The following is a 27678-nucleotide window of genomic DNA, read 5'->3' as shown; positions in this document are numbered from 1 at the left end:
AAAAAGAAAAATAAAATAAAGGAAAATTAAAAAAGAAAAAATAAAAAAAGGAAAATTAAAAAAAAAAAGGAAAATTAAAAAAAAGGAGAAAGGAAAAAAAAAAAGGAGAAGTGGAAAAAAAAAAACCAAAACACCCAGAAGCGGGAAGGATGCGGGATGGAGACCGCAGCCCCCGGTGCCCCGGGGCTCTCCGGCTTTTGGGGCGGCCGGCCCCAACCCCCCCGGCCGCCCGACGCCCACCCCCTGTCCCCCCACCCCCGTCCCCAGCCCCCAGCCCTTTCCCGGTGCGGCAGCGGGGCCGGCGGTCGGGATTTCTCCGACCGCTTTCCCCTCTCCCTTCCCACATCTACTTGAATCGCTTGATTTTTAATTCTTTTACATATATATTTCTTTAATTTCCGCCGGTGGCGGTAATTGGAGAGGCTTTAATTGCCCCCACACCCACCCTCCCCGACCTCCAGCCCCATCCCGGGGCCCCGTCCCCATCCCCGGCTCTCCATCCCCGCGATTTGGGACCCCCCCAAAAAAAAAAAACCCAAACCCCCCCCCCGGATCCTCGCTTGTGCCGCTCCCCCTTGCACCTTGCAATAAACCGAACCTGAGCTTGGGCAACTTAATTTATTTGGGGTGGCGTGGTTTTTTTTTTTTTTGGGGGGGGGGGGGAGCGCAAAACCCTCTCCAAATTTCCTCGGCTTGCCGCACCCTCCCGTCGGTGCGACCTCCGCCCCCCCCGGCTCGGGGCCGTCCCCCCCCCGCCCCAGCGGCGCTAATGAGGGTGTGTGTTGACACGGCGAGGCGATGCCCCCGCTTTGCCTTTGTTTGGGAGGTGTGAAAGGAGGGGGATCTGCATGAGAAAAGGCGGCGGCGAGCGCGGAGCTGCGGCGGGACGGAGCGAGCCGGTGCGTTGGGGGGGGGGGGGGCCCGTCGGGGCAGGAGCCCCCCGGAGAGACTGGGGGAGGGGGGGGCTGGGGGATAAGGGGGGGGGGGGACAAGGGACACTTGGGGGTTTGGTGGTGGCCAGCCCGAGGAGGGAAAAGCCCGAGGTTAGGGGGTTATCGCCCCCCCCCCCGCCCCTTGCTGCCGTCGGGGGGCGGTGGTTGGGGTAAATGGGAACGCTAAATGGGAACCCCAAATGGGAACCCTAAATGGGAGCCTAAAGGGGGTGGGGAAGGGCTGGAGGAGATGGGGGTGTCCCCGTCGGGCTGTGCCCCCAACCCCCCCCCCCCCCAACGTTTCCATTCCCCAGCCTTGATTTTTTCGTGGGAAATAGGGAAAAGGGGGGGGCGCACGGCCCGCACCCGCGGGCAGGGTGCTGGGGCCGGGTGGTGCCGCTGGGAGCTGCGGGGCCTTCCCGGGAGGGGCACGGGGGTGGGGGGCACGGGGGGGTGCGGGCACCCCGACCCCCCCCCCATCGGTATATAACGGGGCCGAAGCGAGGGGTCCCGTGGCGGGGGGGGGGGACACACACGAAGCCCCCTCCGAAGCGCGTCCGGCACCGGCTGCAGAACCCCCCGGGGGGGTCCCACGGTGTCCCCCAGCCCCCCCCCCGTGTCCCCAACCCGCCCCCCCCATGTCCCCAACCCGCCCCCCCCGCCCCGCCCCCGGCCCTCTCCAGGGTCCTGAACGTCCCCGGCCCCCCCCCGGCCCCCCCGGCCCCGTTCCCTCTCTCGCTCTTTCGCTCCCCCCCGTTTGTTTCCTTCCTTTTATTTTTTTCTCTCTCGATTTCTCTTTTTCTCTCTTTTTTTTTCCACCCTCTCTTTTCCTTTCCTTGTCTCTCTCTTTTCCCTCTTTTCTTTCTTCGTTCCTCTTTTTCCTCTTTTCTTTTTTCTGTTTCCTCGTTTTTCTCTTCTCTCTTTTCTTTTTTCTTTTTTTTCTTTTTTCCTCTTTTCTCGTTTTCCTTTTCCTTGCTCTTTTTTCCCCTTTTCCTAGTTCTCTTTATTTTCCCTTTTTCTTTTTCTTTATTTTTCCACTTTCTCATTCTTTTTGTTCCTCTTTTTCTCTTTCTCTTTCCTCTTTTTCTCTTTCTTTCTTTACCTCTTTTTTGCTTTTTCTTTTTCCTCTTTTCTATCTTTGTTTTCCACTTTTTCTCTTTCTTTCTTTACCTCTTTTTCTCTTTCTTTCGTTTGCCTCTTTTTCCTTTCTTTTTCCTCTTTTTCTCTTTTCCCTCTTTCCCCTTTTCCTCTTTTTCTCTTCCTTTCTTTCCCTCTTTTTATTTCTTTCTTTCCTTTTCATTTTTTTCCTTTTTCTTTCCTCTTTCTTTGTCTTTTTTCTTTTTTCCTCCTATTTTTCTTTGTTTCCTCCTTTTGATTTTTATTTTCCCACTCCTGTTCTCTCTCTCTTTCTCTCTTTCTCTCTTTCTCTCTTTCTCTCTTTCTCTCTTTCTCTCTTTCTCTCTTTCTCTCTTTCTCTCTTTCTCTCTCTTTCTCTCTCTTTTTCTTTCTTTCTTTCTTTCTTTCTTTCTTTCTTTCTTTCTTTCTTTCTTTCTTTCTTTCTCTTTTTCTTTCTTTCTTTTTCTTTCTCTTTCTTTCTTTCTTTCTTTCTTTCTTTCTTTCTTTCTTTTTCTTTCTCTTTCTTTCTTTCTTTCTTTCTTTCTTTCTTTCTTTCTTTCTTTCTTTCTTTCTTTCTCTTTTTCTTTCTTTCTTTTTCTTTCTCTTTCTTTCCTTCCTTTCTTTCTTTCTTTCTTTCTTTCTTTCTTTCTTTCTTTCTTTCTTTCTCTTTCTTTCCTTTCTTTCTTTCTTTCTTTCTTTCTTTCTTTCTTTCTTTCTTTCTTTCTTTCTTTCTTTCTTTCTTTCTTTCTTTTTCTTTCTTTCCTCCTCCCTCACATCCCCTTTATTTCCCCCGCTTTCCCTCATTTTCTCTCCCATTTCACACACACACCTCCAGCACCGATCTCTCCATCTCTCCCCCCCTCTCCCCCTTCTCCCTCCTCCCACAGAGAGGTCCATTTGCCAAACGAGCGGAAATTTTGCAGACGTGACGATCTGAGGGGAAGACCCTCGGAGCCCCCACGTCCACCACCCGGCTCCGCCGCGAGCCGTGCTGTGCCCCCAGCACCCCGCCGGCCCCAGCCCCGGGGGGGTCCCAGCACGATGCTCTTCTTCTGCTGGGACTGAAGCAGAAAACCACACTGCCAGCGGCGGGGCGGGCACGCGCAGCCCCTGCTCCCCCCGAAAATGTGGCAGCCCCAGGTCCGCGGGGGGACCCAGGCAGCCAACAAAAAGAAGCGCAAACACTGGGTGTTGCAGAAAGGTGATGCTGGGATGCGTCCTGCTTCTCCTCCGGCACAATCCCCCTGTGGAGCCCCCCAGGACAGCGAGAAGTCGGGCTGCCAGCTGCCCCCCCGGCCTCCCCTGGCTGGAGGGGGGTACCGCCAGCTGCCCCCTGCCCCTTCTTCCTGCTCCTGGGCACGCACACGTGCACTCAGATCCCCTTCCCCACACCGACCTGGTTCTTAACGCAGCCCTCCGTCATGTCACACACACCCCAACCACCCTATAACATGCCCCCCCCTGCAACACCCAGCTTGGTGCCCCCACATCCTCTGCCATGGGTTCAATAAAGGGGCTCAGGGCTCGGTACCCCCCTGGGCTGTCACCGTCACCTGGACACGTGGTGACCTTGCTTTCTTCTCCCTTCCCCTCTCCTCCTGCTGTCCCCACTCCCTTCTTCACCATGCCTGGGGCACAAAAGGGGCTCTGCTCCAGGTGGGTCCCCGTCACCTGGGGCAGGGTCCCCGTGGGGCTGGGGGGCGAGCTGGAGGCTTGGAAGGAGAGCAGAGTCCCCATGGGCTGGGGAGGCAGCTGGAGTTGGCTTCTTCATGTTTTTTCTTTAAATGCTTCTCATCCTTTTTTATTTTTTTTATTATTTTTTTTAAATTCTGGAGCAGGACGAAAAGCAGCGCGGGGGCAGACAGGTTTCCCATCTCCCTCTTCCAGCTGGAGGCGGGGAGGGCTCCTCACCTGGGCCAGCTGGTGGCGGGGTCGAGCCCCGGGGATGCTCTGCAGGGCAGAGACCCCCCAAGGAGCCCCCAAAGGAGCCTCCGGTGCCCCCCAGCCTTGCTTCAGGTGAGTCCCAAAGCTCCTGTGCGGATGGATTTAACCCTTGCAGTGCCTGGGCGGTGACAAAGCCCCCTGGTCGCCGGCACTGGGGCGGTTGGGTGGCTCAGCGAGGGGAACAACGAGCCCTCAGAGAAGGGAGCTGCTGGGCGGCGCTCTGCTTTATTACCTTCCCGCGAACAAATGATGTTTTGGGCAGCCTCCTGTATGGGCTCGTGCAGATTTGGGTAGGGAACGGAGGCCAGGCTGATGCAGGCATGCTTATTACGGAAAGACGAAGTGTCTGTACGGGTAAATACAAACGTGAAGGCGTTGCATGCAGACGCACGTGTGCCATCCCCCAAACCACGCAGGTGCACCCCCCCGGCTCTGCTCACGCTGCTCTGGGTGCAGAGGGAGCTTGACTGAGGTGGGGGCTTGCTCCTCCTTGCCCCAGCATCCTGAATACACAGCGGCAGCCCCAGAGGCTGTGTTCTCTCCGCAGAACCCCAACCTGATCCTGCGCTTGAGCGCTGGTGGGGATGAGACCCAGCAGGGGCAGGCGCAGGTCCTGGGCTCGTGGAGACTTTGTGCAACTTCTGGGGGCTTGAGCAGGGGCTGCGACGGAGCTGGCAGCAGCCCCTGGCCCTGGATCTTAGTTTCCTTGCACTGGTGCATGAGAGGAGATCAGCTGGGTGCAGGAGGCTGCACCTCGGAGCTCTCCGGTCACCCCTCGCACAGCATCCCTCTTTGTTTCTCCCCCACACCTGCACCTCGAACCCTTTGGAAAGCAGACAAGCTGCCGACGCCGGTCCTGTGGTGAGCCTGGGACAATTTATTTATTTATTTTTTCACACAAGGGGTAAACACAATAATTTCAAAGGAGCGATGGCTTCCCAGTGGAGAAGCCAGGAGGGACCTGCCGCGAGGTCCTGGCGCGCTGTGTCGCTGACGCTGATTCGATCTGACACCCGGGTGTCTCCGAAGCCACCACATTGTGTGCCGCAAATGTATATTAACATTAGTATGCATTGGCACAATATGGATCCATTATTCCAGGCGCTTCTGAGAACTAGGTGCTGCGCAGGAGCAGCTGCTGCTTTTGAAGCCTCAGAGCGTCAATAGATTCAGAGGTTTTAGGGCCAGAAGGGACCCCGGCGACCACGCAGCCCGACCTCCTGCGGAGCGCTGGTGGTTTCGGCATCCTGCCCCGCGACACTGGGCTTGGCAGCACCTCCCCTCCCGCAGCTCATGCTGGAGAAGTTGCCATCGCCCTCGGTCCTATCACTCTCCTCGTTAATCATAAAAGGGCTTTTTTTTTTGTTATTTTGCCTTGCGGAGATCCGGCTTGCCACCACTTGGTCTTCTTGGGTGTCCCCCCTTCTCCCATGCCACCGGGTGTGGGCAAGGGAAATGCTTTTCCCCTTTTGTTGAAGTTGTGACTGCACAGGAGGAAGGAAAATAAAAATATCTGTCCTGGAATGCCCGTCTTAAAAAGGATTCTCATGGTGGGGGGGTGGTATCTGGGAGATGTTCAGGTTTGGGGTTATTCCCTGGCTGTGACCATGCACCAAACCTTCAGGCTTTGTTCCAAAATATCTGTGTGCATGCATTTAGCAGCGAAGGGTGCTCTAGGAGGGCTTTGGTTTATATTACTTCTCCCAGTTTATATTACTTTCTCCCAGAAAATGAAGGAAAACAATTAAAAGAGAATAAAAATAAATAAAAAGAGCTGAAAGTCTTATGTTATGGTCACAAAAACTCATCAAATAACCACCTCTGGTATGACAGCTGAAGACAGGTGACTATAATTCGTGCCACCTCTGATCCCCGAATCACTGCTGGGAACTGGCTGGTAAAGGGTCTGGGATCGAGTCCAGGGTTTGCCTTCGCACAGGGGTTTGTCCCTTTGGTTCCCCCATGTTCCTACTTGGTTCTGGGGACAGCAGCCGTGCGATGGAGGAGGTGAGGCCATCCTGCCCCGTATTTGTGAGACAACCTCGACGCTGAGGTTTTAGGGACCCTGCAAGTGGGGGGACATGGTGCCCACAGGGGCTGGGGGGGGCTCCTGGGGTCCCAGTCCTGCCCCAGCCAAAGCAGATATGGGGGGCTGAGGGATGTGCTGGTGCCTGCGAGCCCAGGAGACTCTCCCGTCCCATGCCCAGGTTTGGGGCCCCGTCTCATCCCTCCCCACATGGGGCTGCTTCAGGACCAGATGCTGCTCACCCACGTGCTTTGCGGCAGCTTGGCTGACCTGCTGAGCTCCTGCTCTCCTTTTTGTGCTGCCCTTGAAGGCTTTCCCTACATGCTACAGCTGGCAGGAGAAAGCACAAGGTTAAATACCCTTTCCCATCCTGAGCTGGAGATGGTGGAAGCAAAATTTAAGACAAGCCACAGGGGTTGTCCCTCCCGGCACGGAGCTGCCCATGGGACTCCTCGCTGCAGGAGCTTAAGTGATTAATAGGAAAGCAGACAAGCTTGTAGTGGGGAAATTCCTTGCAGGATGGTGAAACCATCGAAACCAGAGCTGGCTCCGGTGGTCCTGTGCTGGTAGACAGGAGAGGGTCCTGGGGAACTGCCGTTTCTGGCATGGTGTTGCTGTATGTGTGTGTCTCCAGCTCAGGATTTTGGCGGGGTCCGGGGAAATAAGGCAGTGTTCCTGGAAAGGATGTCTCCAGCACATCTCCTCCTACCCTGCCTTGCGTGAATTGCCTCGTTCCTGGCTGCCAAGCCGGATCCTCCTTTGCCTTTTCTGTTCCGCTCCTCGGCTCGTGTCACAGCCGGCTGTCCCTCACCTCTCATCAGCCCTGACAACGACGAGGGGAAATGAAAAAAGATTACTTGGTATCATTTTTCCCTTCTACCAGGCGTTTCGTGTAGGAAACACTTTCAAAGAAGAGGGATGAATCACACAGCCACAGAAATTAGAGATGGAAAGGACCTTTTAGGTCAGCCAGTCCATTTCCCTGGCAATGCAGAAAGGCTCAGGGGTGCAGCTAGGTTTTCAAGGACTTTGCCCAGTTTAAAACAACTTCGGCAACTTAAATCTATCCCAAGCCAGCTACAGCTGGAAGAGGGCTGGGTTTTGGCCAAGTGGTGCGAAGACCCCAAAGCTTTCTCCTCAGCAAGGTGCAGATTTTTGCCCTGGGATCTGCTGGGGAGAGGCTGCGGAGTGGGGCATGGAGCAGCCGGACCCCTGGATGGCCACGGGCTCTCAGCTCCTGGGTCCCTGTGCATCGATTTTTTGTGATATGGATGCCAAATCAACTGTTCCCATCCTAGCTACAGGCTACCCAGCTCCTGTAGAAATTCCTTCCCATGGGGAGGGAGAGAACCAAAAAAGCCGGGAGCCGAGGGGGAGATAAACCCATAATTACATTAATTTTCCAAGAACCCTCCAGTTCAGGGGCTTGTGGTTGAATACAGACTTTTGGCCACCTGAACTTTCTCCCAGTGGCTCTGCAAATCTTTGTATTTATTTTTCTGGTCGTTATCAAGAGGCAGAGAGAACCGCCGAGCACAGGATGTGGCCCAGAAGGACCTCTCTAATTAACCCAGGAGGGAGAGCATCCCTCCTGCCTGCCCTGACCCTGTACCGACAGGGATGGAGCGGGCTTGCCAGCACTCACCTGGGCACCGAGCCTTAATCCCCGTCCCCAAAACACCCAGCCTCTGATCCGCCTTACGGGGACAGCGCCGCGACGCTGCCACCTCCTCCTCATAAGTGGTCACCTGCCAGCTTCAGCCGGAGGCGTAATTGCCATCCTCGAGGCCTGAGCCGTCTTATTCCCCTTGAAGCCGATGAGGAAACCTCCCAGACTCCGCAGGAGGCTGTGCTGCGATCCCCCCATCTCTTTTCCCAGGATTTATCTCCTCGCGGGGCCGGGAAGGGAAGGGCCTGGAGGGAGCGGGTGCCTCGGGGAGCCGGGGCGAGAGAAAGAAGAGCAAACACAGGTCCATTAATCCGCAGTTAGTCTGCCTTTTTTGTTAGGAAGATGAACTTGATGAGTTAATTAAGCCACAGCCTGTAAAACCAGTTTATTTGCATAGCAAACTCCTGGGCCAGTGCCGCTGTGAGCGGGCATAGCCGAGCAGACAATTCCGGGGAAATTACAGCCTCATTAATATGCTAATCTGGTTGCAGGCCTGGAACGAGTTTTGGGTTTGCGATGCTTGGGGGGGGGTCGGGGGGTGGGTTGCTTAGCAACCCTTCCCTCCAGGTAACCCTTCTCTTGCTTGCCCTTGATATCCCCCAAGGATGGAGAGGGACGGGGGGGGCTCCGGTGATGCCACGCGCGAGCGAGCGTGGCGCGAGGAGGGGGGGGTTTGGAGACCCGCCGCAGCCCCCGGCCCCAAATCAGGCTGTGTGGGGTGTGTATGGGGTGGGAGGGGATGAGGGGGAGAGCTGTGGGTCCTGCATCCTGCCCCTGCCTCCATGTCATGGTCCCTGCATGCCATTGGGTGCCTGTCACCGGATTGTCCCCACGCGGGGTGGCACGGGGCGTTGTGGCAGGTCCTGGGCTGGTTCTGGGGCAGGAGGGCTCTGGGCAAGGCTCTCCTTTAGCCATGCCGCCACCACCCACCCTATAACCAGCTGCCAGGGTGAGGGACGTGCCCCAGATGTCCCCGTGTCCTACTGCATTGATGTCCACCAGATGTGGGCCACCGAAAGTCCTCCTGGTCTGACCCAGGCTCTGCAAAGCCAGGTAGGGTGAGAGGTATGGGAGATCTGGGTGGGAGATCTGGGAGGGAGATTTGGGAGATATGGGTCGGAGATTTGTGAGATCCGGGTTGGAGATTTGGGATTTCTGGGTCAGTGATCCAGGAGATCCAGGTCAGAGATCCGGGAGATCTGGGTCGTTCCCCCAGCACGAGGGGGTCAGCCGGGGATTACACACCCCGAGAGTTCAGCTCCCCTGCTCCGCCACCACCACCTCCACGGGAATTAGATGCCCTGACAAAGCTGGCTTTTTTTGGATGGAAACAGCAAGCTCATGTCCTGGCTGGAGGTGCCTCTCCTCCCCCCAAAGCTTTGCCCAGGGCAGTTTAGGGACGTCCATCTCCACTCATCCACCAGCCCAAATGCTCTTCTTTGAAGTGTTAACAAGTGACAACCCCCCCCAGAAGTTTTTGCCCTGGATATTTCCCTGATGACGAGCCCCCCAACCTCTCCCCAGGAGGCTGCTGGAGCCTCCTGGATCACCCGGGAAGAAGGGAGCTGCTGCCTTCCCCTGGGAGCGCCAGTCGCTGGGGCATCCATTAACCTTCATCAACTCAAATATTTATTATTCATATTACCCCAAAATGTGCTAAAAAGATGAAAAAAAAAGGGAATTAATGCACCAGATCTTGCATCCACCTTTTAGCTTATTACGGTGCTAAAGCAGTATTAACATTTACAGTCTATGAGCTCTGCTTTGCTTGTGCCTGAGGCCAGGGGGTTTAAGCCGGTGCCGAAGTTAATAGCCAGGCTGGTTAAAAAAACTCATAATGTCATAAACTGGGAATTTTATTCGGGTTGTGGCCACCAGCTCTTTCCTACTGAGAGGTGAAGCAGCTCTCTCCGTGCGCTTCGGCCCCGTTGCCTGCTCCAGCACCCTCCCGCTCCCTCAAACACAACCAAAAAGGGTTGAAATTGTGTTTTATTCCTCGGTACTGATGAGCCAAAGAGCACCACATGTGCCACAAGACAACGGGTTCGGATGCTGGCCGAGAAGCCCCATCCCCTCCCGGGATGAGGAGCTGCCATGGATGAGTTTTCCAGCCTGCATCTGTATTCACACCAAAGGACACCTCTTAATTTCATGTGGATGCTGAGCTAGCACCCTGCCCAGGGCATCACCTTGGTGAAACAAGGCACTAACGGCCCCGAGCAGCCTCACCTGGGGCCTCCACCCACGGCTGGGGTCTATTTAAGCCCAGACCTGAGCCTTCATTCACTTTTCAAGCTTTGCTGGTGGTGCATCTACTTCAGCCTTGCCTGCATGTGGCCACGAACCTTCTCGCTGAGGACCTCAGCCTGTGGGGCGACCTGTTTTGGACCTATTTTGTTGCTGTGGACCTACCTGATGGTCACTGGGCTGTGCTGCTGGGCATGACCCTGCCTGATATATTGCTGGGAGGGTGAATTGCAGCAGAGCTCACGCTAACCCCAGCTGCTCTGTCTCCTAGTCTGATGGTTTTTCTTTCCACAGTTCCACTTGTGGTGACACCAAGTCCCTTGGAGCTAGGATTCACCTCCTGGCATCACTGGAGACCTGAGGTAGGCAAATGGGTGGGCTGTGAATTCCCTTGTGGGATCTCCCTGAGCCCAGCCTCCATCCCCTGGGACAACCACAGGCACTTTCTGGCTGTTCTCACTTATACCCATCCCTTAAGTCCCTGTGCATGGTGCCAGCACATCACTGAGCCTGCTCACAGGACTCCAGGAGAGAGCCCTTGAAGCTGAGGAGCAATGTTCCCTTCCCAGAGGAAGAAATTAAGTCTCAGCTTTTTGGGCTTATTTCTTCTGTGGCTATTATTTTTTTTAGCAGAGCCACACAGGCTGTGAAAACAGAGCGGAGTCCTATTTGAAATTCAGAGGGCACTGTCAGCCCATGTCATTGGCAGAGAATAAATAAATACCTCCTCTGAGCAAGTCAGGAGTGATGTGTCGCTGGGCTCATTCAAGGTCGCACCCGTAAATATGCAGTGGAGGCAGGAAGCAGACCCCAAGGGGGCTGGATCTGCAGACCCCAAGGGTGATGGATCTGTGATCCAGCCCTTGCTCTCCTGCCGGACAGAAATCTGTAGGATTTCTGCAGGATACCGCAGGATAATCTGCAGGAATACCAGGCACACATGGCCCTCAGTCTGGGGGGTCACTGGAGATGCCTGTGTGCCTCTGCTTGTGTCCTCCCCAGGTGATGGGGGGCTGAATGGGGACATGCGGGAATATCCATGGGCTTTTGGGGGACCTGATTTTGCAGCGTGCTGTGTGCCACCCAGCGTGTTGTCCAGGTGAGGTTTGTCTGTAAGGTGCTGCTGGATCCCAGTCCTGAGGATGCCCCACTCCACATCAGGTCCTGGTGTGACTGGGTGGTTTCTGAGGGTCTGTGTTTGGGGTCTTCCTCCATCCCCAGTGCTTAACCTGGGGGAAAAGCGACCAGAGGGGGAGACCCCACCAAAAAAACCCTCCCTGCTCCTCCTGCGCTAGGGCTCAGACCCCAGGTCCGAGGCTGCTCGGCTCTGAGTCTCCGTGGCGCTCCTCACCCTTTGACGAATCCTGGCATTTGCGAAGTTATTATACCTCATTATGGATTGGATTTTAATCTACTGTAAATAGTCCTACCATTATAGTGTCATAAGAAGCAATTAGCCCCCCTGCTTGCTTCTATGCATGAGGGGAAAGCTTTAATATCACGGAACTGCGAGGGCTTGATGGGGCTGAAGCCTACGTTCGTGCAGGCGGAGGCTTGGCTCCGTGGTGTTAACCTGCTCCGTGCCTGCCCATAGATGCCCCCTCCGTGTCCTCAGGTGTCTGACGGGAACATCTCCAGAGCTCCTGGGTTGATTTCCACCCGGGACCTGTCCCTCCTCGGGTGCGCCTAGCGGCACAGATGGAGATCTCCTTTCAGCGGGCGAACACAGTTTGGGCAGGTGATAAATTGTGGTTTCCTCACCTTGCCCCTAGCCCAGTCCCAAAGGGGATTATCGTCTGCAGGGCTGAGAGGCATCCGGAGTCCAGTCCCTGCCTTGCCTTGCCTCGGGGTGATTATTTCCAGTCTCGGCGAAGCTCTCCTTCGTGGTGTGGGAAAAATTCATTATCTGGAGCTGGCGTGCTTGCAGGGTTAGAAATGAGCCCTACCTGTTTGGTGCCCATGTCACCTGGAGCTGGAGGAAGCCTGGGCGCTCGGATGTCATGGCTGTCCCCACTGGGTGACGTTGTGTGATTAATAACAGCCCCGGGTTAATGGGGTTTTAATGGTCCTCCAGCAGCAGGGAGGGGGGAGGCGTGCTCAGCCCCGAGGCAGCAGGGTTGGGGGCTTGGTCCTTGTTTTGAGGGGAATCCGAGGTGGTTTTGTGCTTGGTGCTGTGCATGCAGATGGCCGTGGTGTGTGTGTGTGTTGGGCACCAAGGGCAGAGCTAGAGGTGCTTGGGGCTGGGGAGCCGTGATGGAGACACCCACCCGTGACCGTAGCACAGTGTATGACGGATGCAAGCATTTGATACCATCCCCAGGCCCCCGTGCCCACCCTTACTCCGTTTCCAGCAGCAGAGGATCCCTGCAGCGGGGATTTAGCTGCAAAAAGCCTTTCCTTGCCTTCTCCAAGGGTGGCCCACGGAGGGGCCAATGCTTTGTCCTCACCTCCAGGGTCCTCGCGGGCCCCCGCTGCAGCGAGCACTCCTGCAGAAACCTGCTCGCAGGGGTTTGCCCCAGAAAAATGCCCCCCAAGTCCTTTCTTTGCAAAAGAAGCCGGCTGCCTGTTAATTACATGAGCCTTCTCATGGGCAATTGAGCTGGCTGTGTGTGTGTGTTCACGCTGCCTGCAAGCCCTTGCCTGATTCATGCTCACAGGTGACTGAAACGAAGCCAAATTTCTGCAACAAAGCAGAGCAGTGCTGGCTGTGCCCACCTGCATCCGGGCAGCATCTTTCCTCCCGGTGGCCACCTGGGCCCCAAACCCAATTTCTGAGCCCTGTGATGACTTGTCCTGTGGCTGAGATGCTGCAGAGCCCCCGAGGGCTGTGCCTGTTACCTCCCCTCTCTCTGCCTTGCTGTTATCCATCTGAATATTTTAATCCTTGGGGGGCGAGCAGCATGCTCCCCCCTTTCCAAACAACCTTCCCTCTCTTATCTGCCAAAAGCAGGGCCGAGCTGTCCCAGGCTTTGGGTGAGCCCCATCGTGGAAGGAGCTTAAAGCAGGAGCAGCATCCCCACCCTGTGCACGGAGGGGGCCGGGGAAGGAGGGAAGCATCTCGTAATTACAGGGTACGAGGCGGTGATAAAATGATAATGGGCGAGTTCTGACCCGGCCAGGCCAGGTCGGTGAAGCTGTGAAATAAATTTAGCAAAAGAGCGAGGGCACGGGGGGGCTCCCAGGCTGGTTTGTGAAATGCTGGTTTCACAAACACAACGTAAATTGGATTGCAAACATCTAATTAACCTTTCTGCTTATTTTTTTTGTTGGGAAAGGTGACGGAGCCCAGCCGAAGCTGGCACCGCAGCGTGGTCTCCCCTTGTGCTGGAGGAGAGGGGAGGGAGATGCTGACAGGCTCCTTGCCCAGGGACAAAAATCCTCCAGGCTTCCCCATCCTGGGGTGGAAGCGGAGTGTGATCCCTGCCCTTGCTATGGAAGGAGAAGGTGCTGGTGTTGTCCCCCCTGTATTTCTTTGTTCTTTGTCGTGGGGACCTCCCCGATCCCAGCAGGTGAGGATGTCCTGTGGTGTCCCTGTGCCATGGGGCCATCCCCTCCAGATCTGACCCAGCCCCTTCGTAGAGCAGGGCAAGGGCAGGAGCACGTCCCTCCATGCTTTTCCATGGGATCCAAGGGCTGCTGCTTATCTTGCTCGAGGGCAATGCTCCACATGGCTTTCAGAAGCCTGTGACACTCCGCCCCCCCCCCCCCCCCCCCAATCCACTCACTGCCTCCTGTCTCCCCCTCGCCCCAACCCCTTCTCTTTTTCACCCCACCTTCCCCCAGGGGCATCCAGCCAGTGCAAGCGGTCCCCTGGCAGCAATGATGAAGATGGATGTCTGATTGATTCTCTCTCCTCTGTGCAACCCCCCTCTGCAGCCCCCCCTTTTTTTTCCCCTCGTCCCCCCCCTTTTCCATGCCCTTCTGGCAGAAAATTAAAAGGCTATTTGTTAAAGGGTGAAAGCCCTCAGGTGCAGCCCCCGGCTGGACAATTTGTCTCCATGAAAAGGATGCTATTATGAGAGCGGCTGGATCCAGGAGGAGGGGAGGGGGGGAGAATTTGCCAGGAGAGACGGGGGGTGTTGGGGAGGGGGAAGGAGGCATCTCGGAGGGACAATATGGCTGGGCTGGGGGGGTTGTGAGATTGCCAGGGCTGGCTGTCCCCCCCCGGCTGGGCTGTGGTTCGGGGGAGGGGAGGAAGGGAGGCTGATCCTCCTGGGGTGAGGATGGTGGTGGGCAGAAGTGTCTCCTGCCAGTGGTCCTCCGTGTTTCCTTGTCAAAGGGAATGGAGAATGGGCCAGGGTGGGTTTTGGGATAGCTGCTGGGGAGCTGTGCCAAACCCTGTCAGTTCCTGGGGTTGGCCATCCCTTCCTCTGCTCCAGGGATGATGATGATGAGGAAGAAACGTACCTGTGGGTCTCTTGTGCAGTGAATCTCTCAGCTGAATGTCTGTCTGCAGATCTGCCCCAAGGTGCCATCCCTCCCTCCATCCCAGCATGTATTTTTTGTCCACGACTCCAACCGCCCAGCTCTTCGTCATCCTTCCTCTCCATCACCGAGCTCTTGTTTGTCTGCCCGTTCACCCGCTCCTCTCTGATTTTAGGCTTTAACACGAGGACCCCTCTGAGGATCTGTGCTACTAATCCAACAAGGAAGACCCCCACAGAGCGGGGGGAGCCCCCAGCCCTTTCCCTCTCCAAAATATTGTAAGGCTCCAAACTGGGAGAGGCTGAACATCTCTGAGCTCCTCTGGGAGAGACCAGGGCAGGAGTGAGACCTGCGTCCACCAACAGCTTCCTGTAGCTGCTGAGAGCTTGGTGTGGCTCCTGGAGGTGGTGGCAGGGGAAATATTGCTGGGCAGAGGGGCTGGTGGCATGGGGTTTTGTGCAGAGGAGATGATGTGCGCTGGTTGTGCCCAGCTCCTGCTGCAGAAAAGCACCTGGAAGGGCAAGGAGCAGCCCAGTATGGATCAAAAGGGGCTCTGCTGGACCCTTAGGTATGGCCAGGGCTCAACATGCAGTTCCCAGCTCTCTGCCTCGACCTGGGGGTGCCCAGCCCTGGGTTCTGCTCCCTCGGGACACGAATGCAGCCCACGCTGCAGGTGGGAGCGTGTCCGTGGGCAGGATGAGGAGAGAATGGGGTGGCCAGGTGCTGACCTCCATCTGCAGGAGATCACGAGCGGATGAGATGTTTTCCCTATTTTGTGATGCTCCTCCAAGCAGGGATGCTGCCTCCTCCCATGGGCATTGGTGCTCCAGCGTGTGCTCTCCTCTCCTGGCATCTCCTGAACCCAGCTGAAATAGATTACAGCCTAAGATTTAATGATTCAGCGTTTCTGTTGCTGCTGATTTACTGAGTGATGCTCAACTTTTTATCAGCTGAAGAACTGCTTGGCCATCAGGAGCTGCAGGCGGCTGCGCAGGGAATTAAATAATAATATCTTTGGGATGTAAAGATGGATGGGTCGGATGCAGCAGCACAACCATCTCAGCAGCGAGGTAAAGGTCAGGATGGGAGCTAAAAGAGGAAGGAGGGAGTCTCTGCTTGCTTCTGCAGCCTGCCAACACTAATGCAGGCTTAACCCATATGCATGCCAATGTCTTTGTGCACTTATTTTAAATTTCTCCTTGCCAGAATGGCCTGTGGTTTGATCCAGGGGTACAAGTGATGTGTTGGCCAAGTGTGAGGCTTGTGTGATGGGCAGCAGCGTCCAAACCTGTGGTGCAGAGCAAAGGCAGGGGCTTTCCAGAGGGATACGTGGTGCCTGTCCCCGTGCACAGGTGCTGGGGCAGGTGGAGAAAAGCAGGCTAAGGGCTGGATGACTCCAGAGCAGCAGGAAATGTTGGGGACACACAGGTTTGCAGGGAGGTTGTGAGCAAAGGGGACAACTGGCAGGAGCCTGAGCACAGCCGGTGCCACATCTCCCCTCTGAGCTGGCCCAGGTGAGGTGAGCACGGCGCTGCTCTGGAAAAATGGGAAAAGAAAAATAAAAAGAATAAAATGGCCCAAATCCAAAGGCGAGGGCTCTCAGGAGACGGCGCAGAGCTGCTCAGTGCCGGTGCCTGAGAACTGTGAGGAACGTGAAGTGGAAGCCAATGAAGCGTGGGGAGCGCGGCACGGCGCAGCCTAATTGAGGGACAAAACCTGAGCAGATGGGCGGCCCTGCCCACTGCCCCCAGACCCCCGGGGGGGCCGGGACCACCCCGTGCCCACAGCCTTCTCCTGTCCTCATCTTCCTCATCATCCCTGCTGGCTTGTCTCCAGGTCTTGGAGGTCTGGTTTAGCTCGTGGTGTGGCTGTGAAACTGTGGGGAAGCAAGGAGGGTGGGCTCGGGGGTCCCATTGCCCATGTGGGGCTGCTCTGCAGGTGGGCACTGCCCCCCCCCGGTTCCTCCAGCACTGGCTGTGGGGAAGCCTAATGAATCAGTGCTGATTAAACACCTTCAGGTAATCAGACAAAGGTGCCATAAAAGCATGTTGCGGTGGTGGTGATGCGCTTTATGGTGAGGAGAAAGCAGTGATCCCAAATAAAAGCCCAAATTAATGCAGGGGGAGGTCTCCAAAGGTGGCTTCAGATCTGGGGCAAGCTCCATGTTAAGGGTACAAAAGCATTCAGGCCTCTGCCAGGCTCCCACCTCTCCTCAACCCGCGTCTCCTCTTGACCTCCCCGCTCCTCTCCGGGAGCCTTCCTGCTGGAGACCGAGATTAATCACCTCCCACGTGGCCCTGTGGGCTTCCCCCATCTGATAACGTGTGAACGAGGCTGACAGGGCCTGCTGAGGCTCCGGCAGCTTTCTCTTCTCCCTGCCTTCCCTCCCAAGCCCTGGCAGCACATCCATGAGGCCACCACATCCCCAGCTTCCCTGCTGGCCTCGTACCTTGACTCACAGCACCCAGCCTTTAACCTTGCCCTGCCAAGTCCACTGCTAACCCGTGTCACTAAGCTCTGCATCTCCACGTTTCTTGAAGATTTCCGGGTTTGTTGGCACAACCACATCCCTGGGCAGCCTGTTCCTAGGCTGCACAATCCCTTCAGTAAAGAAATTTCTCCTGATATCCAACCTAAACCTCTTCTGGTGCAACCTGAGGCCCTTTCCCCTCATCTTATCGCTTGAGAAGAGCCTGAGCCCTACCTTGCTACAACCTCCTTTAAGGTAATTTAAAGTACAACAAGGTCTGAGCCTTTTCTGCAGGCTGAACAACCCCAGCTGCTCCTCACAAGACTTGTTTTCTAGACCATTCCCCAGCTTTTTTGCCCTTCTTTGGACACCTTTAGACACATCCACTCGCTCATGGCTGGCAGTGCCCCAGGCTGCATGGACGGGGCTCTCATCCTGTGCCTCCTCCCTGGTTCTGGACCCTTTGGGGTTGCTAACTAGGGAGATGATTTCCATTTATTATTTTACTCAGGTGACTAAAACAATTTTCTCCCCACACCAACAAGGGTTTTCTTTTACTCCTTTCCCATCAATGCAGATGAAGCCTCCAAACTTGTTTCACCTCAAAGTTGAAAGCACGGAGATGAAATGATCCAATTCCTCCAGCGTGCTACCTGTTAGAAACTTTCATTTAGGTAAGCTGGTTTGCCAGATTTGGCAAGAATTTGTACCTTTCACTTGAATTCCCTATTCATCCTGAGACAACATTTTAAAGAATAATGGAGGATTTGTCCTAAAAAATAATAACCTTCCAGGCTGGAATCCACTGGATCTTCCACCCTGGCACAACACCCGGAAGAATGGGTTTTCATCCTGCTAACAAAGTGAGCCCCGAGGTCCTTCCGAACCCCATAAAACTTGGGATTTCTTTAGCTTTGAGTCACCGGAGCAGGAAAACTTGCGTTCCCCATCAGTGTGCGTCCGTCCTGATTAGGACAGGGGGACGGGGGGGTTGTGGGGCTGCTCCTTTGTCCCGGCCCCGCGTTTCATCCCCCGCCGGCCTACGTGGGCCGGGGGAGCGCCGCGCGGGGTCATGTTTGTTGTGTTTCCAGGAAGCCCCTCCAGAAAAAACATCCTTGGAGCACAGAGGTTTCCCTTCTGCCAGCATACAAATGAACCCCAAACAGAGCCCGCTTCAAAGCCGCCGCCTAATGAGCCGCTCCCCACCCCGGTGCGACGAGGGCCCTAACGAAGCCTCGGCAGGACAAAGGCACCAGCTTTGCTTTTTGAGCTTGCTCAGCGGAATAAAAAAAAAAAAAGGAGGTAGAAGAGGGGGCAGGGAGCGGGGATGCCGGCACAGGAGGGGCTGATTCTTTTCCTCGGTGCCCCCTGTCATGTGTCCTCCCCTGGGGCCCACATCCTGAGTCAACCTGAGCACCCCGAAGCCCCCCCCCCCCCCGAGCATCTCGTGGAGATTGGGGTTTGTGGGACCGGCCCCGGTGTGCTGGGGGCTGTCAATACCGTCTGTAATCCCCCTTCTGCATCAGCCAGCTGAAGCCTCCTGGCCCCAAAAGCCTGCGGCAGGTGTAGGAACCAGCTAAGGGAAAACAAGGACAGCGGCAAATGCTGGCTGCAGAGCCCCGAAGAAGATCCTAGACAGGGAACAGGCTCACAGGTTTTTCCTCCCGAAGTATTTTAGGAGGGAAAGCATCCAGAAATGTTCATTCTGCAAAAGTTTTCTTTTGATGATGCCTTTTTCTTTTTTTTTTTTTTTTTTTTTGGATGGCAGAAAATGCTTCTTCCCATGTTTTTTCTGGTTTTGCTCGCAAAAAAATGTTGTTTTCCTACTTTCTTTTATTCACAGTGTTATTTTTGTCTAGCTGAGGAAGCATTTTCTGCCACAGAAATGTGAAACAAAAATAATGCAACTCTTGGCCGCGCTCTGCAGTTCCTGGTGCCACGTGGAAATTTTCCCGTCCAGTGAGCAGTGAGGGAATTTCCCCCGGGACCAGATCCCCCTGGCGCACCCAGAACTGCCATCGCTGGCTCGGTCGAAGGGGAACCCTGTGCCTGAGGTAGGTCCCTGCCCAGGTGCAGAGCTGCCCAGGGATGCTTTTTTGGGGCTGCCCTGCTCCCTGCAGCCCTTCCCAGCTCTTCCCATCCATCTTCCCAGGCTCCGGGCGATGGATGGAGCCACCAGCCCCGCAGCAGAGGTGTTGATGCCATTGATCAGCTCCAGCACTGATTTCCCTCTCTTCTCCCTGATGTATTTTCCTCTTGGCTGGAGAATAAATAAATATAAGTGGCCGGCACTGTGTGTCCGGAGGTGGTCGGACTGTGGGGTTTCCCTGGGGAGCGCATTGACCAAAAGCATCCCCTCATCCTTCCATCCGTGGTGGAGAGCTGAGCATCACGCCCTGTGTCTCTGGGGATGGAGTGGCTGCGCGGCCGTGGGCTGAACGATGCTGGGGTGGGGATTTAGGTCGCAGTTTTAAGTGGTTTGCAAAGCCCTGGGTTGAGGTGGGGATTCGGGTTGCAGTTTTAAGCAGTTTGCGAAGCCTGCTGTGAGTTGGAGCAGGCAGCAGTGGCTTCCTCAGGACTCATCCCATGCTCAGCCCATATGGGGCTGATCCTAAAGCACATCCCAGCCTGGCGAGCCACAGGAAGGCAGTCTGGTGGTGCTGGGGCTGCTGTCTGCATCTCTTCCCAAGAAATGAACCACGGCTGGAGGTGAGCACACGTCCCCATTCCACCCCATCCCTGGCATCCCCCTGTCCCCACCGGACTGGGACGGACTCAGCCGCTAGGATGGGTTAAAAACAAGCATGCGAGCAGTGCCCCCCCCCCCATCCTCAGTGCCAAGGGAGGAACAAAACCCTGCAGCAAAGGGCCCTCGAGCGAGTAATCTCTCCTTCAGATGTGTCCCAGCATCCCTCCGCCATGCGCGGCCCCGGCAGCCACCACTTGAATTAGCACCCAAGGATTATGGGAGCCACAGTCATTAATCTAGGTGACAAACAGGACTCTGAAGGAATATTTGCACCCCGAAATTGAAAAGATTAGGCCATATTTGTCAAGGATTGGTAGGCTTTATCGCCTCCAGAGCAGATGCTGTTAAATATTCATGAGCTGCATAAGTGGGAGAAGACCTCGCTAGGCCTGATGACTTTCAGAGAGAGGAGGGAAGGGGGGGACAGGGACGGGGGGGGACACGGTGGCATCGGCACGCTGAGGTGGCAGGGGGCTGCTCTGCACCACCAGGGGCATTGTGGCAGCAGGGGGTGGCTGCAAGCCCGGCCTGGGGTGCCTGCTGTCCCCAGAGCCAGCCTGGAGCTGGGTCCCCTGAAAGGTACTGAGGTGCTGGTGGGCCACCAGGCTGGATGTCCCCACGTGTCCCCTTGGTTCTGGGGATGGCCTCTGGTTTGGAGGTGGCCCCCCAAATTGTCAGTCACCCTCAGGGGTATCACAGCCCTGCTTGGTGGTGTTGATTGATTTTCGGAGCCCAGCTCCATCCCATCCAGGTTCCTTTTTCTCTTAGGATTTGCAGTCCCCATCAGCTCCTGCTTGGGCACAGCCCCGCAGCCACCTCCTCTGCCCCACCACAAAGACTTGCAGAACCCAAATCCTTGCCTTCTGCCTCCAAAACACACTGCATCCCGCGGTGCAGAGGCAGGCTGGAGGTGGAGAGAGGTGAGGATGGTGGGGAGGAAGAACTGCAAGAGCAGTGGGAGGATGGAGAGGTGGGAGAGGAGCTGGAGGAGGAAATGGGTTCGAGAACCTGGAGGTGATGGAGGAAAGCAGCTGGGGAGGGGAAATATGGGAACAAGATGGGGAAGGGATGGACGGATGCTCAGGACTAGACAAAAAATGAAGAATGAAGAAAAAGTAAGTACGAAAAACGTGCACAGTCATCTCCTTCACCTCCTGACTCAGTCTCCCCCAAATTTAAGAGCAGCTTTCCCCCCTGAGCTGGTGAGCCCCCTGCAGACCCCAGACCTGCTCACCCCAGACCCAAGCTGGCACAAAGGACCTGGCACAATGTCATCCCAGAGGCTCAGCTCTCTGCAGCCCCAAATTCCCCCTTTAGCTGGGGTTTTCCAGCACCCAATTCTGGAAATGCCGAGTTGCTGGCTCTCCCAAAGGAGCAGCAGAGGTGGGAAGCCCCCCAGCAAGGCATCTCCAGCCCTTCCATCCCCGATTTTTTTTGGCAAGGAGGCAGGCAGGACCGGTGGTGCCACGCGGGGGGCCGAGGCCCCCCTGCCCTCCCCAGGTTTCTCTCTGTATCTCCCACGCGCACACACTTGGTCCGGGGCCAGTTTGAACCCAAACTCCAAATCGCAAAGAGCCAGGGAGAATTTTCAGCACACCAGAAGCCTTGATTTTCAGCCAGCTGTTTCCCCCAGTGTCATTCAACTGATAAAGGGAAAAGCCAGGGCTGGCATTAGGAAAAGCATCTCGTAAGCTGCAAAACCAGCAGAAAAAGACTCCGTTGCCAGGCTTGTGGGGCGACAGACACTTAATTTAGTGCAGTCCAGGGATTTTTTATTTTTTTTCCTTCAATGTTAGTGGAAAACCCTGATTCATCAAAACCACAATTCTTTGAAAGAAGGGGTCAGTCCCACCGACGTTTTCACTCAATTTAAAGAAAACCCAAACCAATAAATCCGAATCAGATGACATTTTGTACCCAATCTCTTCCGAAAGGGAAGAAATTGTTCACTGCTCATCCCAAATGCCTTTTACACGCGAAGTGCACGGCCGCCTATGGTAAAAAGAGATGGCAGCTCCAAATTTGCAGAACTGTCAGAAGCTGTTTTCATGACCCCACAAGGAGGTTTAGGTTGGTCTGAAGGGCACCCAGAGTTCCTCTCCTGCAGACACCTCTGTTTGTCACTACTTTGGGTGTGCTGCATGCTGTGAACCCACCCAGCAGTGCTGTGGCCAGGTGCTGCTCCTGGCATAACTTCCACTATGCAGGGGAAAAAAAAAAGATGATAAAAGCGCTGAAAATGCTGCATCACCTGCTGCCCAATCCTCGTCTCCACCTCAGCCTCCAGGAGATGTCCAGGTTTGGGTTCAGACTGGGGTTCGCACGGCCCCACTCCATCCCACCTCCACTCTCCAGACCCCCGCCAGCCTTGGCACGATTTAATGTCTCGCAGATCTGTCCCTATTTGACAAACAGGTGATTTTGCTAATGAGGAATAAATGAGATTCACAGGATGAGAGAAAGGGAACAGCAGCTGTCGTGAGTGCAGGATGTGCTGGCTTTATTAAAATAATATATGGCCACATGCTTGGTATTAGGGCTCGCAGTTTGAGAACTCCCATCTCATCCCTCCCTACTCCCCCCGCCCCAGGTCTCCCCTCCCCTCTCTCATCCCCGTCCCTTTTCCTGGAACATTTTCCAATCAGCAAATTACTGGCTGGAGAGCCCAGGCCCTCCCAGGCCATGCATATGAAATACGGCCTCACGTGGCCGCAGCTGGGCTGGGGAGGCAGGGAAGATGTGTGCAGACGTGTGTGTGCACACGGATGTGTGTGCACATGCGTGTGGAGGAGGCGAGGGGAGGGGAAGGATGGATTTTGGTGCTCTGGAGGATTTGGGTGCTCGGTGATGGACGCTGGTGGAAGAGCAGGTGATGCACGGAGAGTTTTGGGCAGCAGGAGGAGGCTCCTTCGGGCACGGGGACACGGCTGGTGGCTCTGGAAGGAGATCCAAGGATTGGTGGCACAAAATCTGATCCCGGGCTCTGGGTACGGGGTCAACGAGTGCATTGGATGGCCCTGGGTGGGACAGGAGGATTTGCCATCCCATGCTCTATGTTAGTGCCCCCTCGGGACATAAACACGCTGCGAGACAAAGCTCAGAGCACTGTTCTCAGGAGTATGGTCTGCAGGCAAATATTTAGAGCCAAAGGGTTTTTCTTGTTATTCAGCTGGGAGGATGCTTTGGTGAGAGGTGATGTAGAGGGGGGAAGGAGAAGTTTGCCTTATTCCCTCTGTAAAACTCCCTGGCACTTGAAGAAGAAAGAAGAAACCTTATTTTTTCCTGAAATCCTTTCCCTATGTTTCTAACCAAAATTTCCAGTCTTACCTGTAGTGGGTTTTCTTGAGCTACCTCCCCAGTAGCTTGGGGAGTGGCAGGCTCTGAATAGCCCCAGTTACAAAAAAGACACAGAACAGGTATTATTTTTCTGCAGGTTTTCAGGGCTGGGGCTTGTTGACCTCCTCTCCAGGTAAGCTTTGAGCAGCAGGGAGGAAGGTGCTTCCTCGGCCAAGCAGGGATACCCTGGCAGTTTCAGCTAGAAGGCAAAACGTAATCTGAAAGGGACAATTCTGATTTGGAGTAGCAGGAAATGACACAGTTTTAAAACAATATTTCTGTGATACCAGAAGCCCAAGAATAAAGAAGAGACAGACTGGCAAAAAAAAAAACCACAACCAAGCAAGAAATCCTCCAACCCATTTTTAAATGGTTGCAATGAAAACAAACTTCCCCCCCTCCCCCGAAAAAAATAGTTTTATGATTGTTCATTAAAAAAATCAATTAATGTAGATGATTCCCCCACTTTTTGTGCAGTATTTCAAGGTGACGCATACTTTCTGCTCATGACTTCTCTCCATGCAGGTGGTTCTCATCCCAGGAGGGGAAGCAGCTTGCTTGGGGCCAGTGCTCGAGTCCCTCCTGGGGTCAGCAGCTCCGAGCCCCTGCCCCAATTCAGGCAGGGGGTTCTCCCAGCACGGGGGGTGAACGCACACCCCGGTGCCCCCTCCAGAATGGGCTCAGCAGGTGCCAGGCTCGGATCTGGGGGCGTGGGTCACCCCTCAGGGCAGGGACAGGCAGCGAGAGGCAGGGCGAGCAAACAAGTGCCCCGCGAATAATGGACTTGGTGAGTGACAGCAGAATTGCCGTTTAACAATTTGCTGGGCAAATATTATTTGACCGTTTCTAGAGCCGCTTGAAGAGGACAAATATAACCTCCCCACGCGCTGGGAATAATTCGGTCGGCAAAAGCAGGAGGAGATTCACCAGATGAGTTATTGATGACGGGGGACAGAGGGGTGTCACCGCTGTCACCAAAGCCAACGGCGCAGGTCCGTGTGTCACTGGTGGACTACGGATGGGGCTGGGCAGCCGCCTCCCTGCCTCAGCAGCCCAAATCATGGCCCCATCTCCCCAGGTCGGCCGTAATCCCCGTGTCCCCAGTCTCTGGGGGATTAAGCTCCCATATGAATGCTTCTCCCCGCTCAGGGGGGAAGCATCTGGGTCTCTGCGTCGGGGGGAGCTGGGCTGGAGGAGGGGATGGGGCTAGGAGGCATTCCCGCCCCACATGGTGCGGGGCTTGGGAACAAAAAGCCGGAGTTGCATGGAGAGCATCCCCTGCTGAGGCCCCGGGGCTGGCGCCTGCCCCCACTGAGGGGGCTGTGGCATGCATGGCTCCAGGTGCTCCTGCAGCCCAAATTCTCTGCCCGGCATCCTTCACCCGCGGTGCCTGAAGGCCAGCACGGCACCGGGGGGCTCCGTGTGGCCGTGTGTCCCCTCCAGCTGGTAGCACTGCTCATCCCTCCCTCTGGTGCCGTGGAGGTGCTCTCTGGTTTGGGCCACTCCGTGCCTCAGTTTCCCCAGGGGGTTCCCCAGCCCACCGCCCCTCACCCTGCTGGCCCCGCTCTGAAACCCCTCTGTACTGCTGCCATTGCGCCGAGCGATTAAACGTAGCATTATCTTATTTATTTTGGCTTGCCTCCTTGCCAGTCCCCTGCTGTAAATTAAATGATTGCCGAGCTAGATTAGCAGAAAGCATATGTGGAAATTACCTTTTAATTTCTTAATTACATTGCACTCACCTGCAGCTCAACCTGCCAGTGTAAGGAGAGTGTGAAGTTAATTTCCATTGATATATTATCTGCTTTCTTATAAATTAGGATCCTATTAGAGAGGAAGCACACCAAGAGCACATTGTTCCCTGTCAGACTGTGGATGGGATATGCTCTTAGGGCTGGCTTACGGAGGCTGGTCTGCCTGTGGGTCAGTGGGAAGGGGGTGCCCATGGGTGTTGGTGCACCCTGCAATGGCAGTGAGTTTTTCTGTGTTCTGTAACCTTGTCAAGGCTGTAGGAATGGGAATTCCGGGGCCAATATCCTGGGTTTGACCCCGGCTTGTTGTTTCTTAGGGATGTCTTGGCAACAAGCTTTAATCGAGTTGCTTCAGTTGCAGGGTCAAGGCTGGGAAGGGAGCAGTTAGGTGGCATTTCCAATCCCTGGAACAAACAAATGGGAAAGCCTGATTTCTCTCATTGTTTCCCTTCCTACTGGGCTGTTTATCGAGACAAGAATGGAGAAGCCTAAAACTGATGTTTTAAAGTGTCACCAAAACCTTCTGGCCCTCCCACCAGCCACCGAGGCTGGGGAGCAGAGCGAGCCCTGCCAGCATCTGTCCGTGCAGGGTGTTAGTGCAGCTCTCAAGAAGCTCCTCAGCACCCAAAGCTCCTCAGCACCCATCGGTGGTCTGCTGGGGTCCCTAACTGGGCAGACCTGAGGAGCTGGGAGAGCGTTTGGCGGTGATCCGTGGTTCTGTACCACTGGTCACTGTTTCGTTTCACGAGGCAGCAGACATGCTGTGTTCTCTCTTCTGGAGACTTGATTTCTTTTCTTTCTTCTTCAGTGTCTTCCCCTAGTCTGTAATGCTTTTCATATTCCCTGTGCAGCCTGTGTCAGAGGAAGGGGAGACAGCAGATTGATTTCCTATCATAAACCCCTTCCTGCTGTGAAGAGGAGAAGACCCGTTCCTATGCTGCTTGCAGACGGACCAACATTGGAACTATTTTGGGTTGACTTTGTGCCCCAACCTAAGCAGAGACAGGGTGGTAGAGGGACAAGGTAACCTCCAGGTAACATGCGCTGACCCACTGCTGGAGGACAACGTGGCGTGGAGGATAATGAGGCAAATGCCACGGCTCTACTTCCAGAACCACCTCCTCCTACTGGGATCAAACGTCGGAGCAAGCTGAGTGCTTCATTCAAAGGGCTGGTGGGGTCAAGCCTTTTGTTGTAGGCTTGTTTTATGTTACAGGGAAATTCTAGATAGATCTGTCCTGAGAGCTCCTCTGTTCAATCGGTTTGAGGCGTGCAATGTGTGACCTGGGGGATGAACTGGGATGCTCCTCAGCAGGGTCAGGACGTGGCAACCTGTGGGATTCATCCTGCCGTGGGGCACAGCAGCCCTGCAGGGGGATCTGGCCAGGCTAGGGGAATGGAAATTTTCTAGCAGGAGATGTGGGGTTTTAACAAGGACAAAAGCAAGCCCCTGTCCCTGGGATGGACTAAGGTGCTTAGAAATAAGTGTTGGGGTGGGTTTGGCAGGAGGCTGCCAGGGTGTTGGTGGGGCTGGAGGGAAGAGAGGCTGGAGGCTTGGTCGGGCTGTGCTGAGAGGAGGAGAGGAGAGGGGAATAGGCTGGAACAGGGCAGGATCCAGTGTGGTGTAAGGAAATACAGTCACTGTGGGGGTGAATGAGCAGTGCACCGGGGCCAAGAGAGCTGGAGGGATCCCTGTCCCTGGAGGTTTTTGGGAACTGACCGGGGAAATCCCTGAGCAACCCAGCCAGAGCCCTGGGCCAAGCTTACCGTGGGCAGAAGGTTGGGTTAAAGACCTCCTGGAGTCCCTTCCCACCTGAAATTCCCGCAGTTCTGTGCTGCTGCTGTGCTGCAGGGGGCCGAAACTGCCTCTCGTGCTCTGCCTGGCACGGCAAATCCTCCCAGTGCTTCTCACACTGGACTGAGTGTGAGTGAGTTTCAGAGTCCAGTTCCCATATTTCTGCTTCAAACCCTGCCGACCACACCTGAAACTCATCAGGAGGTGGCACAGTTTGGTTGCAAAACAATACATTTACTTTACATCTGAAATATCTCGTAAAATCCAAAACAAAGACAGAAGACACCCGATTTTCCCCCTCTGCCCCGAGCCTTGCCTCACTTTACCAAGCTGCCATCGCTTAAAGCTCCTCATTCCCCACGCAGGGGTCGCGACACCTATTAATCATGCTGAAGAGCCCCTCAATTATCTGAAACCACGATTACCCCAGCCCGTTCCACGTCCCCCGTGACATTTGGATAACTGAGGTTGTTCTGTATTATTATTATTTTTCAATTGTGGTAATTATTGTACATTAAACCATTAGCATTCATTACTCCTACAGTGTGTAATTAGAACAATGGTGGATGGATTGCTACCGACTCTAATGAAGTTTTTATAATTGTAATTTATGGCCGTCAAATTACCTTTCTTAAAAATGAAGCCTAATATTAGCCTCTTAAGTTATGGGGAGGGGGTGGTAATTACTTCTAATTGATGGTTCTTGTTTGCTCTGCAGACGGAGCAACGCCGATCCAGCCCCGCTCCAGGTCTCCACCTAAGAAAGGAGAAGAATTTGTGCGATGTAACCGTACCTCCCGCACCTCGCCAGCCCTGCCCTGCGGCACGGAGCCGTGCTTGGGATGCTCCTGGGCTGGGAGAGGAGCCGGGGCAAGCGGAGGGCCAGGGCAGCAGCTCTGGGGCCGGAAAACAGAAGAGCCAGAGGATTTGGGGTGAGTGTTATAGTGGGGTGCGTGTTAGAGCGGGGTGGGTGTTGTAAGATGGGTGTGAGCATTATAGTGGGGTAGGCGTTATAGTGGGGTGGGTGTTATAAGTAGGGTGTGAGCATTATAGTGGGGTAGGTGTTATAGCAGGGGGTGAGTGTTATAGAGGGGCAAGTGTTACAGTGGGGTGGGTGTAATAAACAGGGGGTTGAGTGTTATAGAGGGGCAGGCATTTAAGTGGGGTGGGCATTATAAACAGGGGTGGGCATTATAAATAGGTGGGCATTATAGCTGG

The 27678-nt window shown here is 54.9% G+C and overlaps 2 long non-coding RNA genes across 2 annotated transcripts; both read left to right on the top strand.

Annotated features, from left to right (window-relative positions):
* The first annotated feature begins 8379 nt into the window (after positions 1–8379).
* Positions 8380–17661, top strand: LOC121079467. Its single transcript, XR_005825037.1, has 4 exons — positions 8380–8740; positions 10229–10296; positions 17407–17503; positions 17624–17661. It is a non-coding gene; the product is annotated as an uncharacterized LOC121079467 (long non-coding RNA).
* A 2696-nt stretch (positions 17662–20357) lies between these two features.
* On the top strand, positions 20358–27189 carry LOC121079468. Its single transcript, XR_005825038.1, has 3 exons — positions 20358–20498; positions 23012–23047; positions 25517–27189. It is a non-coding gene; the product is annotated as an uncharacterized LOC121079468 (long non-coding RNA).
* The last annotated feature ends 489 nt before the right edge of the window (positions 27190–27678 follow it).

The sequence above is a fragment of the Cygnus olor genome, chromosome 17 (genome assembly GCF_009769625.2).
Source record: "Cygnus olor isolate bCygOlo1 chromosome 17, bCygOlo1.pri.v2, whole genome shotgun sequence".
In the NCBI taxonomy this organism is placed as follows: domain Eukaryota; kingdom Metazoa; phylum Chordata; class Aves; order Anseriformes; family Anatidae; genus Cygnus; species Cygnus olor.
The sequence above is the reverse complement of the archived record's forward strand: the minus strand, read 5'-3'. Positions and strand labels throughout refer to the sequence as shown.